Here is an 18947-nt window from a genome sequence, read left to right as displayed (position 1 = left end):
AATCTTGCATCATAATAAAGGGCTCCTATGGGGTTCCACTCAGATAGTGAGCTAATTTGTGATGCAGTGTGATGTTAATAGCATGGGTTCAATTCCTACATTGGTTGAGGTTACTATGAGACCCCAACCTCTCAAATCTGCCCCTTGCCCCTTGAAGTGTGATGATTGTCACGTTAGATCACTACGACCAGTTGTCTCTCTCCCATAAGAGTAGGACTATGGTGAATTATCTAAATAATTCCAGCACAAAATTGATAGCCTGAGTGTTCTGTAGATCTGGAATAAGATTTTTTGCAGCGTTTGACAATAGTAAAGAATAATTTGGATATTTATGTAAACAAATATTGAAACTACATTTTGACTAGGTAAGAGGATGGTCATTTATTGCATTTTAATTACAAATAATTAAAAATTTATTTGATTTCATTCCAAAGATGTAAGTCCATTTAAATAAATTATAAAAGGAATTAAACAAATCTTCAGCCATTCATTGAGGTCAGAATGAAACGTAAAGTTCTGTGGCTATTTGTTTTACATGAAGCGATCTGCAATGATCTAAGTGGTGAAGTGGATAGCTTACAGTTTTTGCGAAATGTATTTGTTGCTGAAAGAGTAATTACCATCCTTTTTGCTTTCAGCAGAGAGCTTTGCTTGATCTCATATTCTCAGCACAGGTTCTTCCCAGATTTGCACCTTGAAGAAGGACATCGGTGACCTGATCCAGTCCAACACAGGTAGTCAGAGGTGATAAAAACCCATAGATACCCCCAAAGAATATACTGAGCGGCCAGCCTATAAAGAACAGCACTATAAGCCAGAAAAAGGACCACATAAGATCTGCGCAGCTAGCCATGTTGCTCTGAAGGTTGATAGACTGGTTCTGGGTGAATTCCAAATACTGGAGTGAAGAAAACAGAAATCATTTAAGAGTAGGCTACAGTCACCAGGCACTGATTGTGCATTAAATAGTGATGGACATTTTGTTTCTGATGCAAAATTCTATAATTTATGATGCATATTAAATACATATGGTGGATGAAAAATACATCTGCTAGTGACTCAATATCCCACAATAATACACATTGCCAATGTGCATAGAATGATGTCACTAATCAGCATTGTGCATTCATATGTATAACATTAAAAAGTAATATTTGAAGTGATAATTAACTGATGATACTATGTTTGTGATAGTTATAACTAATTAGCAAAGTTATTCAGATAAATCAAATTATTATTCACATATTTTCAAGACGCCAATAGCTGCTTAGTATGCGTTTTGGTGTATAAATTGTATTTGTCTACACATTAAAATAAATTTGGTTTTGAAAATTTGTAAAGAGACAAGTTTTATGATGCCATGTGACATCACAATGCAAGATAATTAAGTCACACTTCAGACAAATAACTACATGAATTATGTGTTCATTTTTAAAATACATTTTAAAATTACAACTGGAATCATATTAAGTTGTTGGTCCAATGCATATTTCAGAAAACTAAAGCGTTGTCACTCCTTGCTGTGCATTTTGCTATTTAAATGGGTCTGTAATTAAAAAGATTTTTTTAACGATAAAAATAGAACAGAATAAGGACAGGAATAAGGTTTCTCCAATCCCAATGGTTATTTTAAAAATGCTTCTTCTGACCTTTCACTCCTATGGTTTCTTTGCTAAACCTTGTAGTTACTTGATCAAAGAAGAGAATATTTATCGATTGTTAGAAATGTTTCGATTTGTTTTATAAATTGTCACTTTTCTCTCCCATAATTTGTGGTTGATATAGTTTGCTGCCTTATTTTCGGATTAGCAATATTTGACTAACCAATGGTGCCTTTCTGTCTGAAATGGAACTAACCCAGAACATTACAGAATTGTAGAATGGTTGCAGCACAGGAAGAAGCCGTTCAGTCCCATTGTGTCCATGTTTGTTCTCTGCAAAAGCAAACCAGCTATTCCTGCTCTGGAGTTGAGAGTGTAGTGCTGGAAAAGCACAGCAGATCGGGCAGCATGCAAGGAGTAGGAGAATCGACATTTCGGGCATAAGCCCTTCATTAGAAATGCCCAAAACATTAATTTTCCTGCTCCTCGGATGCTGCCTGATGAGCTGTGCTTTTCCAGCACCACACTCTCGACTCTGATCTCCAGCATCTGCAGTCCTCACGTTCTCCTAGTTTCCCACTCTGTGGCCCTGCAAATGTTCTGTCCTAAGATACTTAAAGATACTCATGGCCTTTTTAAAGCCCTGATTAAATCTGCCCAAATAACACACTGATATAAATTTGGATCACCATTGACACCTTAAACTTCTCATGCAAGAAACCAGAAAGTTGAATACATAGTAAGCGATCCAGCAATACTAAGTGCAAACTATTAACAGAAATAGTGATATTATTGACAACATTGACATCTCTTACGGTAATGTTTCTAATTTAATAAAAATCTAACTAATGTTCGAAAAATATTACCTTTGATGGACGGAGTAGTGTGTTAAAGCTATGGAAGTCTACACTCTGCAGTGTTTCTTCGTCGAAACTTTGGAGTCAATTCCTTTCAAGAAATTTAACAGCATACAAAGCAGGACACTGACTGAAAAAAATTATCACATAAAAGCAGAGGAGTATCAATATTAAAAGCACTGAGAGAGCAATTTACTGCCAACTATTGTACAACAATTTACAAGTGGCACAATAAATCATTTCTCCACAGGTAGGATGTCACAGTGACAAAATGACATGACAAAATGACATCACAAAGCATTTTGTTCAACTACGTAACCTTTTCCAACATTTCTTTTTCTAACAGATGAATTGATATAATTAACATTGTACCATGCAAAATTTAAATAATGCATGTTACTACACCTGTCAGAAAACTTTTAAATCATCCGGTGAAAATAGAGCAATTACTTTCAGTAAATAATCTCTACATAGGATCTCCTTTCAAAATATTTAAGCCACATTGTTCTTCCTCTACAATTTGATTTGGATTTATTATTGTCATATGTACCAAGACAAATTGTACCTTACATAAGTATATCAGGGTAGTAGAACAGAATGCAGAAGAAAGTGTTACAGCTACAGAGAAAGCTCAGCTTTAATACATGATAGGCGAAAGTGAGGGCTGCAGATGCTGGAGATTAGAGTTGAGAGTGTGGTGCTGGAAAAGCACAGCAGGACAAGCAGCCCTTCATCATGAAGGACTTTTGCCCGAAACATCAATTTTCCTGCTCCTCGGATGCTGCCTGACCTGCTGAGCTTTTCGAGCACCATACTCTCAACTCTAATATATGATAGGTCTATTCATAATCTGATAACAATGGGGAAGAAGTTGTTCTTGAATCTGTTGCTATGTGCTTTTAAATTTCTGTGTCTTCTGCCCAATGGAAGAGGGTGGAAGAGTGTATAATTGGGGTGGGAGGGGTCTTTGATTATGTTTGCTGCTTTCCTGAGGCAGCAGAAGTGTAGATGGAGTCAATAGAAGGAAGGCTGCTTTTTGTAATGGACGGGGCTGAGTTTCCAACTGTCTGTAGTTTCTTGTGGTGTTGGGCACAACAGTTGCCATACCAAGCTGTGATATATCTGGATAGGATGCTTTCTATGGTGCATCTATATAAATTGGAAGAACCATTGTGAAAATTCCGAATTTCTTTAGACTCAGGAGTGGCTGAGGAGCTGGTGTATAGGAGAAGGATTCACATTTTTGGATCTTTGGAAGCTATTTTGGGATAGAAGTGACCTGTACAAGAAGGACGGATTGCACCTAATTTGGAAGGGGACTAATATACTGGCAGGGAGATTTGCTAGAGCTGCTCGGGAGGATTTAAACTACTAAGGTTGGGGGGGGGGGGGGGGGTGGTGGGACGCAGGGAGATAGTGAGAAAAGATTTCAATCTGAGACTGGTACAGTTGAGAACAAAGGCGAGTCAAACAGTCAGGGCAGACAGGGAAAAAGCAGAGAACAAGGTAGGACTGATAAACTGCACTTATTTCAATGCAAGAGGTCTAACAGGAAAGGCAGATGAACTCAAGGCATGGTTAAGAACATGGGACTGGGATATCATAGCAATTACAGAAACATGGCTCAGGGATGGACAGGACTGGCTTAATGTTCCAGGATACAAATGCTACAGGAAGGACAGAAAGGGAGGCAAGAGAGGAGGGGAAGTGACGTTTTTGATAAGGGATAGCATTAAACTGTACTTAGGGAGGATATTCCCGGAAATACATCCAAGAAAGTTATTTGGGTGGAACTGAGAAATAAGAATGGGATGATCACCTTATTGGGACTGGGACTGCCATAGCATTAACGGTTTAGATGGGAGAAGAATTTGTTAAGTGTGTACAAGAAAATTTTCTGATTCAATATGTGGATGTACCTACTAGAGAAGGTGCAAAACCTGACCTACTCTTGAGAAATAAGATAGGGCAGGTGACTGATGTGTCAGTGGGGGAGCACTTTGGGGCCAGCAACCATAATTCTATTCGTTTTAAAGTAGTGATGGAAGATCTAAAAGTTGAAGTTCTAAATTGGAGAAAGGCCAATTTTGACGGTATTAGGCAAGAATTTTCAAATGCTGATTGGGCTCAGATGTTCACAAGTAAAGGGATGGCTGGAAAATGGGAAGCCTTCAGAAATGAGATAACAAGAGTCCAGAGAAAGTATATTCCTGTTAGGGTGAAAGGAAAAGCTGGTAGGTATAGGGAATGCTGGATGACTAAAGAAATTGAGGTTTTTGTTTCAGAAAAAGAAGGAAGCATATGTCAGGTGTAAACAGGATAGAGTGAGTGAATCCTTAGAGTATAAAGGCAGTAGAAGTATACTTAAGAGAGAAATCAGTAGGGCAAAAAGGGGACATGAGCTTTGGCAAATAGAGTTAAGGAGAGTCCAACTGGTTTTTACAAATATATTAAGGACAAAAGGTTAACTATTTAGGGAATAGGGCCCCTCAAAGATCAGCAATTTGGCCTTTGTGTGGAGCCGCAGAAGATGGGGGAGATACTAAATGAGTATTTACTATGGAAAAGGACATGGAAGGTATAGAATGTAGGGAAATAGATGGTGACATCTTGAAAAATGTCCATATTACAGAGGAGGAAGTGCTGGGTGTTTTGAAAAGCATAAAAGTGGATAAATCCCCAGAACCTAATCTGGTATACCCTAGAACTCTGTGGGAGGCTACAGAAGTGATTGCTGGGCTTTTTACTGAGATATTTGTATCATTGATAGTCACAGGTGAGGTGCCGGAAGACTGGAGGTTGGCTAACATGGCGCCACTGTTTAAGAAAGGTGGTAAGGACAAGCCAGGGAACTATAGACCAGTGAGTCTGACTTCGGTGGTGGGCAAGTTGATGGAGGGAATCCTGAGGGACAGGATGTACATGTATTTGGAAAGGCAAGGATGTCTCACTTGATTGAGCTTTGTGACGAAGTAACAAAGAGGATTGATGAGGGCAGAACGGTGGACGTGATCTATATGGACTTCAGTAGGGCGTTCGACAAGGTTCCCCATGGGAGATGGATAGCAAGGTTAGATCCCATGGAATACAGGAAGAACTAGCCATTTGGATACAGAACTGGCTCAAAGGTAGTAGACAGAGGATGGTGGTGGAGGGTTGTTTTTCAGACTGGAGGCCTGTGACCAGTGGAGTGCCACAAGAATCAGTGCTGGGTCCACTACTTTTCATCATTTATATAAATTATTTGGATGTGAGCATGAGAGATATAGTTAGTAAGTTTGCAGATGACACCAAAATTGGAGGTGTAGTGGACAGCGAAGAGGGTTACCTCAGATTACAATGGGTTCTTGATCAGATGGGCCAATGGGCTGAGAAGTGGCAGATGGAGTTTAATTCAGATAAATGTGAGGTGCTGCATTTTGGGAAAGCAAATCTCAGCAGGATTTATATACTTAATGGTAAGGTCCTAGGGAGTGTTGCTGAACAAAGAGACCTCGGAGTGCAAGTTCATAGCTCCTTGAAAGTGGAGTTGCAGGTAGATAGGATAAAGAAGAAGGCATTTGGTATGCTTTCCTTTATTGGTCAGAGCATTGAGCACAGGAGTTGGTACAGAATATTGGTTAGGCTAATGTTGGAAAAATATTGCATTTCTGGTCTCCTTCCTATTGGAAACTTGAAAGGGTCCAGAAAAGATTTACAAGGATGTTGCCATTGTTGGAATCAATCTAAACATCAGGTCATAGACAAAGAACACAGGGGGCTAACACCTTCAACATAATGTCTAGCTATCACCATTGCTAACAGCTAACCCGAGAATGCAACTTTAAAAAAAAGGTTTTGGATCCTTTTACACATGAAAGAAGTGAAACTATCACTGTATTCTAACAGATGAAAGGCTTAACAGACAATCAATTTTTCAGTGTATAATTTCAGTTACATCACACTGCACATTTTTGCTATAAATTCTGTGTTACGATCGAGCCCTCCACTATCACCTAATGAAGGAGCGTCGCTCCGAAAGCTTCCAATTACACCTGTTGGACTATAACCTGGTGTTGTGTGGTTTTTAACTTTGCCATTGTTGGAGGATTTGAGCTATAGGGAGAGGTTGAATAGGCTAGAGCTATTTTCCTCGGAGTGTCGGAGGCTGAGGGGTAACCTTATAGAAGTTTATAAAATCATGAGGGGCATGGATAGGACAAATAGACAAGGTCTTTTCCATGGGGTGGGGGAGTCCAGAACTAGAGGGCATAGGTTTAGGGTGAGAGGGGAAAGAGACCTAAGGGACAATTTTTTCACACAGAGGGTAGTACGTGTATGGAGTGAGCTGCCAGAGGGAGTGGTGGACGCTTGTACATTTGCAATATTTAAAAGGTATTTCGATGGATATATGAATAGGAAGGGTTTGGAGAGATATGAGCCAGGTGCTGGCAGGTGGGACTAGATTGGGTTGGGATGTCTGGTCGGCATGGGCGAGTTGGACTGAAGGGTCTGTTTCCATGCTATACATCTCTATGACTCTATGACTCAAAGTCAAGGCATTGCTCTGCTTTCTTGACTGTAGCGTTGATGTGGATGGACCAGGATAGATCACTGGTAAAATTTACTCCTAGGAATTGGATGTTCTCAAACACCTCCACCTCAGCATCAATGATAAAGACAAGAGGTGTGTCCTCCACTTCATTTTCTGAAGTTGTTGACCAGCTCCTTCATGTCAAATGATGAAAAATATTTTAAAATACTCTATTTCACCAACAGTCATTTCATTTCTATAGCGTCTCGACCATCAATGATATGTTCCAAGGTGCTTGGCTACATAAAACGACAACTACTTAAACAGCTTGAAATTCTATAGGACCTTAAAAGCAGTAAAATGAGCTCAGGCACTACACAGGAGCATTATCAAACAAAATTAGACATTGAGTCTCATCTGGGAGATTTAGAGCAAGTGACAAAAATTTGATCAAACGGAAGGGATTTAAGGAACATCTTAAAGGAGGAAATAGGAGAAGAGGTAGAGATGTGTAGGGAGAGAATTCTGGAGTTTCGGATCCAGATGGCTGAAGACATAGATGTCAATGATGCAATAACTACAATCAGAGATTCTCCTGAGGCCAGAATAGGTTAGTACAAATATCTTGGAGGTTTGATGGAATAGAGATGGTTGCAGAGATAGAAGTGATGAGGCCATGCAAGAATTTGAAAACCAAGACAAGAATTTTAAAATCAAGGGATTTCTTATCTTGAGGCCAATTTAGACCCTGATATCAAGGTTAACAGGTAAAGGGGACTTGGTTGAAATTAAGGTGTGGGCAGTAGAGTTTTGGATGGCCTCCAGAGCAGAATGTATGTTGATTAAGTGTGATTCATGATAGCCATGTCTAGAGGTAACAATAACATGAATGAAAGTGTCAGTAGTAGATGAGCTGAGGGAGGGGTTCAGTTGAAGGTGATCTTATAGATGTTATTGGAATGGGTAGCCTTAGTGATACACGGATATGCGGCCAAAAGTTCAGCTTGGGGTCAAATATGAAGCCAAGGTTGTGAAAAGCCTGTTTCAGCCTTAGATTATTGCCAGGAGGGCTGGAGAGAGTGGAATTTGTGGCTGGAATCAAAAACAATGGTTTCAGTCTTCCTGGTATTTAATTGTTCAAAGTCTCTGTTCCTGTGGTACTGGATGTTGAACAAGCAATGTACCAAACTAGTGGAGTGATCAAGATGGATGGAAGTTGAGCTGGGTGTCAGCGACACACTTGTGGAAAAACTGGTGCTGTCACCACGAGGAAGTGTGTATGTGGAGGAGGGGCAAGGGTAGATCTTTTGGAGACGCCAGAGAGAATTGTGCAAGACTTTACAGAGAAATTATCAGATAAAAGACAACATCAAACCAAAGCAAACATTCAGCAGAGTGACTAAAATCCTGATCAAAAGAGTTTGAGAAAATGGAGAGGCAGCAGAGCTTGGTGAAAGAATTTCAGTGGATATTATATTCAATCTGGGCCATGGTTGAGATGTCCGATACGCAATCTACAGAATGTCACATAGAGGGTAGACACTCTGAGGGCTCAAGGCGCCCCTGGTGCTCACCTTCCACCCCACCAACCTTCGTATAAACCAAATCATCCGCCGACATTTCCGCCACCACTCTGAGGGCTCATGTAGATAACTTCAACATGTACTCCCCATCAGGAATTTGAACCTAGTCTTCTGTGGGACAGGTGGAATTGATAGATTGATAGACACACACTCACTCAAATACGTAGATCTAGTCAATGTAGTAATGCAGCCTGCAGTTGCACACTGGGACTGTGCAGAAATCTCAATGTAACTGACCCTGCATGAATTGCCTGGTAAATTCGAATTTTCTGAAAATGTCCACAATATGATTTAGAGTCAGAGAGGTCACAGGACACAGACTGACTTGACCTTAATAACTGCTGAGGATAAGTTACAGGATTCAAACTTGTTCTCAGTACTCAGTTATTATTGAACAGAATCCTTGAGTCACCATTGATCCTAGTGCCCCCAGCTAGCCCACAACTGGTGACACATCTAACCCAATACTCTCCATGCAGATCTGACACTGTTACACCAACACCCCATCCCACCCCACCCCCAGACTCTTCATTGAACCCTCCAGGCCAAACAATCACCCCCATTGTTTCACCACCACAACGAAAACCTACCCTCACCACTGTGCAGAAATCTCAATGTAACTGACCCTGAATGAATTACCTGGTAAATTGGAACTTTCTGAAAAAGTCCATAATATGTTTTAGACTCAGAGAGGTCGCAGGACACAGACTGACTTGACAATAATAGCCTCAACATTGCCTTTGACGTGACCCCACTACAGTCTACCACAACTGACCCAACAACCCTGATTCAACAATGTTAAAACCACACCCACCATCAGATCTGACCCAGTTCCCAGACCAGTAACACCCACCACCAGCCATGCTCACATCCTCCTACACCCACCTCCTACACTCACCAAATCAGCACCACTCCCATCCCTGGATATGATGCGTCGACCGCCCAATCTCCACACTTAGCTTCTCTCAGTAGCTTTTAAGTGGCAATGGACCATTAGATTACAGATAATAGAACTTTTGTTGAAGATGGGACATAGTTCCATAATGATGCTCTTGGCTCCCGTCTTTATGGATTACTGGATTTGACAAAGTTGCTTTGGCCAGGAAGGCACCTGGATAGGAAATTCCTGGGCAGAGCTCCACTAAAGGAGTATCTATTTTTTGTCGCTCAGGATTGGAAATATGGAGCTGGATATTTTATACCCCCATCATATATGTTTTCAATTGTTGGGGTGTGTGGGGGGAGGAGGTGTGTACGCAAAATTGATCAGGAGCACAAACTCGTACCTTTCTACCTAACGCTGAGCTCACCCCCTTAATAGAAAAGATTCTCCAGCTGCCAATTTCAGAGACTGTTCACCAATGTAAATAAATAATTAACAGCTAATTGAACTTATTAACCTAAGGGTTCAGGTACATAAATATTTGAAGTTTGCATCATATATAGACAGGATGATTAAGGCATTCAGCATGGTTGCTTTCATTGCTCGGGCCTTTGAGAAGTCATGTTAAGGTTGTGCAGGACATTGGTGAGGCCTCTTCTGGGGCACTATGTCCAGCTTTGGTCTCCCTGTTACAAGAAGGATATTATTTAACTGGAGAAGGTTTAAAAGAGACTTAACAGGATGCTGATGGGAATGAAGGGTTTGAGTTGTAAGGAGAATCTGGATAGGCTGGGATTACATTTCAATGGAGTGTAAGAGGTTGAAATGTGACCTAATAGAGGGGTATAGATAAGGTGGGGGATTTCAAGATCAGGGCCATATTTTTAAGGTGAGAGGAGAAAGATTTTTTTTTTAAAATGAGGGACAATTTTTTTACACAGAAGAGTAGTTCATGTGTGCAATGAACCTCCAAAAAAAATGGTAGATGTGGGTATACTTACAATGTTAATGGATATTTAGATGTGTACATGAATAAGAAATGTTTGGAGGGATATGGGCCAATTGAGGGCAGGTGGGACTAGTTCACTTTGGGAATTGAGAGTATAGACTGGTTGGACTGAAGGGTCTGCTTCTGTATTGTAAGAATCTCATACTCTATAAAAGCTCAATTGACTCTAATAATACAGAGTCATAAAGATGGACAGCATGGAAACAGACCCTTCGGTCCAACTTGTCCATGCTGGCCAGTCATTCTAGATAAATCTAATTCCACTTGCCAGCATTTGGCCCATATCCCTTGAAACCCTTCCTATTCTTATACCCATCCAGATGCCTTTTAAATGTTGTCATTGTACCAGCCTCCACCACTTCCTCTGGCAGCTTATTCACTCCCATGTGGTCTCTGCCTTTGTCTGACTTCCTCTTTTTTTTAAAAGAGCTGCTGTTTTGATCTTTTTTCCCCAAAGTTCCAAAATAATACAACAGCTTATAAAACAGTAATTACTATTCCTAGAATTTGAGGAAATCTGCTCTAACACTGAGAATACCTCAAAAAAGGAGCAGCTCTTACAACCACAACTTTTCCCATCCTCCATCTTGGATTATCTAGAATCCTCACTGAAACAAAGAAAGGAATTGCTGTAGTGAAGCAGGGTCACTGATCAAGAAATGTTAACTCTGCTTTCTCTCCACAGATGCTGGCAGACCTGCTAAGTTTCACCAGTAATTCATGTTTTCGTTTCAGATTTACAGCACCAGCAGTTTCCTGTTTTTCTCTGATAATACACTGCCTGTGCCACTACATGAATGGTGTCTGCAGTTGTACGGCACTGGGGTGGTCCATTTCTTTAAAAAAAGAACTGATGAACAAAAACTAGGAAGGAGGTACCATTTGTGCATCGGAGCACCCATCCAAAATGTCACTCCACCCTTACTGCAGCTGTCCCACCTGCCTGACTGAATTTAGAGCCCAGACACCTTCCCCCCTACCCCCCACTCTCAAAATGCAGGGACAGTATGATCCCTCCCCATTGTAAAACCCCAAGATTTACCTTTCTGTGGCAGCCACGATCCTCCTCAGGCCACTTCCTGACTCTGGCGCTGCTGGGAGTAACAGAGCTGCCAAACAATCAAATTGGTCAGCTGTTCCTGTGTGTGGCACTTCCTTCCGAATTAGAGCGTAAGTCCCACAATTACTCAATTTAGCATGTCTACAGTTTAGTAGGTCAGGGATTTTGTTCGGGGAGAAAGTGAGGTCTGCAGATGCTGGAGATCAAAGTTGAAAATTTATTGCTGGAACAGCACAGCAGGTCAGGCAGCATCCAGGGAACAGGAGATACGACGTTTCGGGCCTGTGCCCGAAACGTCGAATCTCCTGTTCCCTGGATGCTGCCTGACCTGCTGTGCTGTTCCAGCAATAAAGTTTCAACAGGGATTTTGTTCCTCTTTTGATCAGGGAAAACATACATAGTGTGGAGAAAAAATGGGTTTCAGCTGAGCAATTTTGCAGAATTCTTAGCTGAAGCTTTTTGTGTAAGACAATTACTCATAAAGAAGGGAGGTACTTTGGAATGGCTAAGAAAAGATTCCCTCAGAGTAAGAAATTTAGTTTGAAAGCTCTAAACCAGAGCTGTTTGATCAAAACAGTTGGCAGCACAGTGGGTCAGTGGTTATCACTGCTGCTTCACAGCACCAGGGTCCCAGTTCAATTCCAGCCTCGGGCGACTGTCTGTGTGGAGTTTGCACATTCTTCTCGTGTCTGCGTGGGTTTCCTCCAGGTGCTCAGGTTTCCTCCCACGGTCCAAAGATGGGCAGGTGAATTGACCATGCTTAAATTGCCTATAGTGTTAGGTGCATTAGTCAGAGGGAAATGGATCTTGGGTGGGTTACTCTACAGAGGGTCGGTTTGAGCCGAAGGACATGTTTCCACTCTGTAGGGAATCTAATCAAAACATTGAAGGAGTTATTTGAAACCGAGCACGTTTAAAGCATATGCTGAAATGTATATTTACCAGAGAAACAACCTGGCCCAGTCTTCGAGCTGGGTGCACATCCCTGATTGCAGAGTGACCTTGCTGCAGCATTACAATGATAATTGCAAGTGCAGCCCATCTTTCAGCACTGAAATGCAGAAACAGCCCGTCAGTGGATTGAAGACGTGCCGTGAATGTTGCCAATGCCCATGGATATGGAGAGTGCTCGGACGGTGCTAATGGAGCATGTCCTGAGTTCTTAGTGCCAGGTGTCCAGTGTGTTGATGCTCTTTGGAGCAAGCGGCAAATTGCATTTGTCAGGTATCCACTCTAACTTCCATGTCATGTTTTCTAGCTTGTTTGATGAGTTTGGTAGGATTGAAATCTGAATATTAGTGGAAAGAGTTATTATTTATCAAACAATAATCCCCTTTAATTGACAATTTGTTGCTGCCCATCAAGAAATTTACCTCTTTTTGATTTAGCCCCTTTCCACTCTCCCAAACCTCCACTCACTTTTGATGGGTTACATTGCCTTGAACAGACCTTGCATGTAAATATTTAATTGGCTACAGGGGTGTTTTTACTGCTGGTGTTTAGTAGTTTAAAAGACAAAGCCACAGTGATTTTGGTGGGGGGAGCATTGCTCAAATGTGGGTGAGAGCACTGCTGGGCACACAAAAAATGAACACAAATGTGCATCTTTGTTTGTAATAAAGCATAAAAGATGCAACAAGCTAGTCCCCATATCAGTATGGATCTTGCTGAACGTGTCATCCAGTTATGCCACAAATCTCACCACAGCCCACCTCACTCAGATTCCTACAAGATTCCACATATTGTGTTTGGTGTGGGATAAGAGTGTGAGAATAAATCACTATTTTTAAACTCATAAAAATTTGCTGTGAAATTATTTCAAAATGGTAAACACAGTTTTTTTTTGTTACAAGGCATACCGATCACAGGCAATAGGACAGCACACATACATTTTATTTGTGGAAAAGCCATATAAGTGACATAAATTCATCAAAGTGATAAAGGGGATAATAATCTAAGTCATGAGGAGACATAAGAGATACTTAGACTATTTCCACTGTAGTAGAGAAGGCAAAATGAGTTGTATGATATATTTCTTCAAAATTATGAAGGGTTTTATAAAGATGCATAACTAAAAATGATCTCTGGTTAAAAAACGAGAGAATTCAATTGAAGCTGTGAGCTGTTCAAATCTCAAACTAATTATGCCATATCTCATTGCTCCTGGCTCCTGAACTCTCCCTTAGTCGTTAAAACAGAACATGAAGAAAGGAAAATGCAAGGCTGTTCAAGAAAGAAAGGTGGACAGTATTGAAGTGTGAAGTGATTCACTGGAACAGGAAGAATGCGGCAAGACAAAATAAATTGTAAGATCTTGTTCCAAACAGATGCATAAGCAAAGGGATCTAGGCATGTAACTGTATAAATCTGAGAGTGTGCTTAATACAGCTTGGAGCATTCTAGGAGTAAGTGAGGACTGCAGATGCTGAAAAGTCAGAGTCAAAAAGTGCGGTACTGTCAGGCAGCATGCGAGGAGCAGGAGAGTCAATGTTTTGGTCATAAGCCCTTCATCAGGTTATGTTAAACTTCTAACACCACTGGTTCAGCTTTAACTGTGCCTAGTTCTGGATGCCACATTTTAGGAAGGATGTGAATGAAGGTATTGAAGAAAATACGGAAAAGATCTTAGAATGTGGAACTTCAGTTTTGTAGATAGATTTGAGAAGTTGAGCCTGTTCTTCTTGGAGAGAAGTTTGAGATAGACTTTGAGGTATTCAAAATCATGAGAGATCTGGACAGAGTTGATGGAAAACAATTGTTGCCATTGTCTAAAGGATCAAGAACCAGAGGGCATGGATTAAAGGTAATTAGAAAAGATGCACATCTTGACATAATGAGTGGTTAAGATTAGATTAGATTAGATTAGATTACTTTACAGTGTGGAAACAGGCCCTTCGGCCCAACAAGTCCACACCGGCCCGCCAAAGCGCAAACCACCCATACCCCTACATTTACCCCTTACCTAACACTACGGACAATTTAGCATGGCCAATTCACCTGACCTGCACACCTTTGGACTGTGGGAGGAAACCGGAGCACCCGGAGGAAACCCACGCAGACACAGGGAGAATGTGCAAACTCCACACAGTCAGTCGCCTGAGGCGGGAATTGAACCCGGGTCTCTGGCGCTGTGAGGCAACAGTGCTAACCACTGTGCCACTGTGCCGCCCACAAAAAAAAAGATCTGGGAAACATTGCCTGAGTGTGCTAAAGGCATGATCAATTCAGTCTTTTAGAAGAAAATTAGATCAATATCTGCAAAGATAAAAAGGTAAAGTTACAAGGAGAAGGTGAGGGAATGGTACTAAGTGAATTGCTCCTACAGAGGACCAACAAAGAAATGATGGATTGTAACAAGCTGAGTATTCTTGACATTCTGACTACCTCACAGTTAAGTCATGGCATCAGTTTGCCTTTGAATAATATAATTGTAATTCCATTTTTGTTGGAGTTGCAGCATTTACCTCAATGATATACATTTAAAACAAGCTATCTTGAGGTTTACTGCAGCTTAAGGAAGGGATATGAACTACATACAGGTAAACTGGAACCATCAAGATGATAAACGGATGAATTTGAATCCCTATGACAATGGCGAAGGTTAATAGAACCTTATTTCAGTTATGACCAGCAAATGGAATATTTTTCTTTCACAAGTGTGTTATTTGTCCAAAGTAGCTCAGACAGTCAATTCATTGCTATAGTGGTTGAGCTGTCATTTGATTAAAGGTGGAATGTACACAAAGCAATTCAAAGGCTATTGGTACCAGTCACTAAAATACCTTCAAAATTAAAACATTCACTCTTAAGGTTGAACTTCCGATGATAATACTAATGGTTGCCAAGAGTTAACAGGGAAGAAATGTGGCACCAATATTTGGTCCCATTTTGCTGCTTTTACCATAGTGATGGAGATGCTGCCCAAGATGAAAAAAAAAAGCCTTTCCTTTGCTTGTTATAGTCTTTAAGCACTCATTGTGCTAGCAGACCGAATATTAATTTCAGTACACCAGTTTCAATTGTGCAGAAACAAATCAAGCACCAAGTAAGCATAGCAAGTGGGGAATGGAAAACACTCTGGCTCCTTAACATAGCCAGGAAAACCAAGAATAATCAGCAGCGATAGTCTTGTACCAGAAATGAGAGTTCTAGATGTAGGAGTCAAATACCTGCATCTTTATCAAGGATTAAAAGAACATGCTCAAAGACAACACGAGATGGTGGCTCAGTAGTTAGCACTGCTGCCTCCCAGTGCCAGAGACCCAGGTTGGATTCCAGCCTCAGGCGACTGTCTCCCTGTGTCTGCGTGGGGTTTCCTCCCACATCCATGATGTACAGGTTAGGTGAATTGGCAATGATAAATTGCCCATAAGGTTCGGGATGTGTAGGTTAGTTGCAATCGTCGGGGAACTGTACAGTAATAGGGCATGGGGTCTGGTTGGGTTACTCTTCAGAGGGTCAGTATGGACTTGTTGGGTCAAATGGCCTGTTTCCACACTGTAGGGATTCTATGATTCTATGACCACACCCTGCGATATATTGTGATATTTGGTTGGGGCAAAAACATACATTGTAGATGCTGAGTCCACCTTCTGCCAACTCACATTACAATCTCTGCCCTTTTTATATTTTTCAATAATGTTACATTGTGTGAACTTTATCGACTCTGCATTAGATTTAGCTGTCATCCATGGGGCAAACAGATTTTTGATTAAAGGACATTTTGACTCAAAACATTACTTCAGTTTCTCTCCACAGATACTGCCAGATCTGCTATTTCTTCCACTTTCTGTTTGGTATCCACAGCGTTTTGTTTTTATTTAACAGATTTTACCACTGATCTGTCAATCATTTTCAATAACTCCCATACTGTATTGAAATGGAATGTGGACAGATTACAGCAAGTTATAACCGTGTTATAAACACAACTTGTTTCAGCACCCACTCTCGAGGAGCAGTTAACATCAAAACTAATTGGAACTACCCACTTCATACTTTGCATATGATTCCAAAACGACACAAATTACCCATCCACTGTGGAGCTCATCTAAATGGGCAATAAAATTAAAAGTTATTAATGTGAGACAGGTCATTTGTAATCTGGAGCGATTTATTACTAACTTTAAATAACACAAGTACAAATTTAGCATTTCCAAGTTATTAAAATTGTGCAGAAGTTTGGAAATTGTAGGCTGCCCCCATCAGAAAGGCAAATCGAAACATATTAAAGTTATTAAACATGTTTATACATGGTGGAAATTACTTTGAAAAGAGGAATGATAAAGTATAGGGTAGGGCGCCGGGATTAAGAATTCGTGAACTTCAGAGTTTTCGGTGTCGGTGAATTGGTCGCAACGAGACGAGTTTGTTTTTCAGTAAAAGCTGCACATTTTCAACACAGCGACTTGCTGGACTTCATATTCTCCGCACAGAGGCGACCCAGGCTGGCGCCTGACAAGAAGAATTCGGTGACTTTGTCGAGCCCCACGCAGGTAGTCAGGGGAGACACCAAACCGTACAGGAAGCCGAAGAACATACTGATCGGCCAGGCCAGGTGGATGAGCACCAAGAACCAGAAAATGGACCACAGGATGTCCTTCACGTCCATGTCGATTTCAGCTGGAAACTGACACGATAGTTCGGGGTTAATCCCAAGGGCTGCAGAATGGAAGGCGCCACAAACAAGCCGCGCGTACCTGGTGCTATTTTACAAACAAACTGCCCAACATCGGTAGCCAGGTGAAGTGAGTGTGGTGGGACAGGTTACACAACATTTAGGAGAGGGGTTTCACCCCGCTCATAGCAAGGAGTCTTGAGCAAACCAAGCGGGGAAAGGCTTCCCCCTCTAACCCCCCCCCCCCCGCCCGCAAGACTATCTTCTTTTTCAAAAATATAAAGGAACCCGCAAGAATTACTTCAGGAAGCAATTTGCTTCACTAAATCAAAGTCTCGCCCGCTCCTCTTTACCAAAGGGTGTCAAAGAATGATGGAGAAACTCAGCAAGACTGGCAGCAATTAACAATATGACCTCTTCAGAACACAGTTGTCTCTCTGCTAGACCTGCTGAGTTTCTCCAGTTGCTTTTTAATTTTAGATCTTGCGTTTATTTGGGTGCTAACTCACCTTGGCTGAAGTCTGCGTGCGACCGGGTTATATTGTGAAGCCCCGAAATCCGCAGATCTAATTTAAATAACGTATTAAGAATGCTACCCAGGGGGCACTCAACAGAGTATCGGAAAGCTTATGTGAAAAATAAGATCGCCGCCTGATTAGATTTCATGCTGCCTCACGCCGACTGGGACATTCGCTTAGTGAATTGAAGGATGTGCCTCACTTATTAAACTGAAACTTTGTTCTAACATTCTCTGTAAACTGCAGCAAAAAAAAAGTGCTTGCGGCTGTTTCTGAAAATACTGATGATTAGCAATGAGCATCGTCAAAAATGATATCTTCATTAAAGTGTACCTTGCACATAAATGTTAGAGTTTTTTTATTTCAAAAATATGCTTTATTCATAAAATAATTTGATGGTCTGTACAGTCGGTCATGCCATACATACGTAAACATTTACATACAGAAATCAGAATTTATCATTTTTATATACAGATCTGTACGTTTATCCATCATATATCCATATAATTAGCTGAGGCGTCAGCAGAGCCGGAATGACTGCGTGGGCCCCCTGTTCTTCTTAGGCAGGCAGATGTTACACGGTGGTCTTTCCCCACCGCGCCTTGGCGGCAGCTGCCCCAAGCTTCAGCATGTCCCCCAACACGTAGTCCTGGACCTTGGAATGTGTCAGTCTGCAGCACTCAGTCGGGGTCAACTCCTTCAGCTGGAAGATCAGCAGGTTTCGGATCGCCCTCAGAGCGTCCTTCACCGAGTTGATGATTCTCCAGGCACAGTTGATGTTCGTCCCGTGGAACAGGCCGTAGAGCACGGAGTCCCGCGTCACGGCGCTGCTCGGGACGAACCTCGACAAACACCACTGCATTCCTCTCCAGACTTCTTATGCGTAGGCATATTCCAGAAGGAGGTGTGTGACAGTCTCCTCCCCCCCGCAGCCGCTTCGAGGGCAGCGTGCGGTGCGGCAGAGAGTCCGGGCGTGCATAAAGGATCTCACAGGCAGAGTCCTTCTCACCATCAGCCAAGCCATGTCTTGGTGCTTGTTGGAAAGTTCTGGCGATGAGGCATTCTGCCAAATGACTTTGACAGTCTGCTCAGGGAACCGCTCGATAGGATCCGCCCTCTCCTTTTCCCGAAGGGTCTCAAGGACACTACGTGCTGACCACTTCCTAATGGACTTGTGATCAAAGGTGTTTTTCTTCATAAACTTCTCCACGAAGGACAGGTGATACGGAATGGTCCAACGACTCGGAGTGTTCCGCAGCAGCGAGGCCAGGCCCATCCTTCGCAACAGCGGGGACAGGTAGAACCTCAG

General features: G+C 41.7%; 3 long non-coding RNA genes across 3 annotated transcripts in view; 1 reads left to right on the top strand and 2 right to left on the bottom strand.

Moving 5' to 3' along the window:
* Window positions 1-18947, top strand: part of LOC122553747 — a 79861-nt gene that overhangs the window by 39162 nt on the left and 21752 nt on the right. The gene's annotated exons all lie outside the window — the stretch shown is intronic.
* Window positions 369-11594, bottom strand: LOC122553745. The gene is made up of 3 exons (XR_006312827.1): window positions 11489-11594; window positions 2468-2588; window positions 369-898 (listed from the first exon to the last, which is right to left on the bottom strand). It is a non-coding gene; the product is annotated as an uncharacterized LOC122553745 (long non-coding RNA).
* Window positions 16599-17970, bottom strand: LOC122553746. Its single transcript, XR_006312828.1, has 2 exons — window positions 17630-17970; window positions 16599-17132 (listed from the first exon to the last, which is right to left on the bottom strand). It is a non-coding gene; the product is annotated as an uncharacterized LOC122553746 (long non-coding RNA).

The sequence above is a fragment of the Chiloscyllium plagiosum genome, chromosome 10 (genome assembly GCF_004010195.1).
Source record: "Chiloscyllium plagiosum isolate BGI_BamShark_2017 chromosome 10, ASM401019v2, whole genome shotgun sequence".
Lineage (NCBI taxonomy): Eukaryota > Metazoa > Chordata > Chondrichthyes > Orectolobiformes > Hemiscylliidae > Chiloscyllium > Chiloscyllium plagiosum.
Note: the sequence above shows the minus strand (reverse complement) of the source record. Positions and strands in the feature narration are given on the sequence as shown.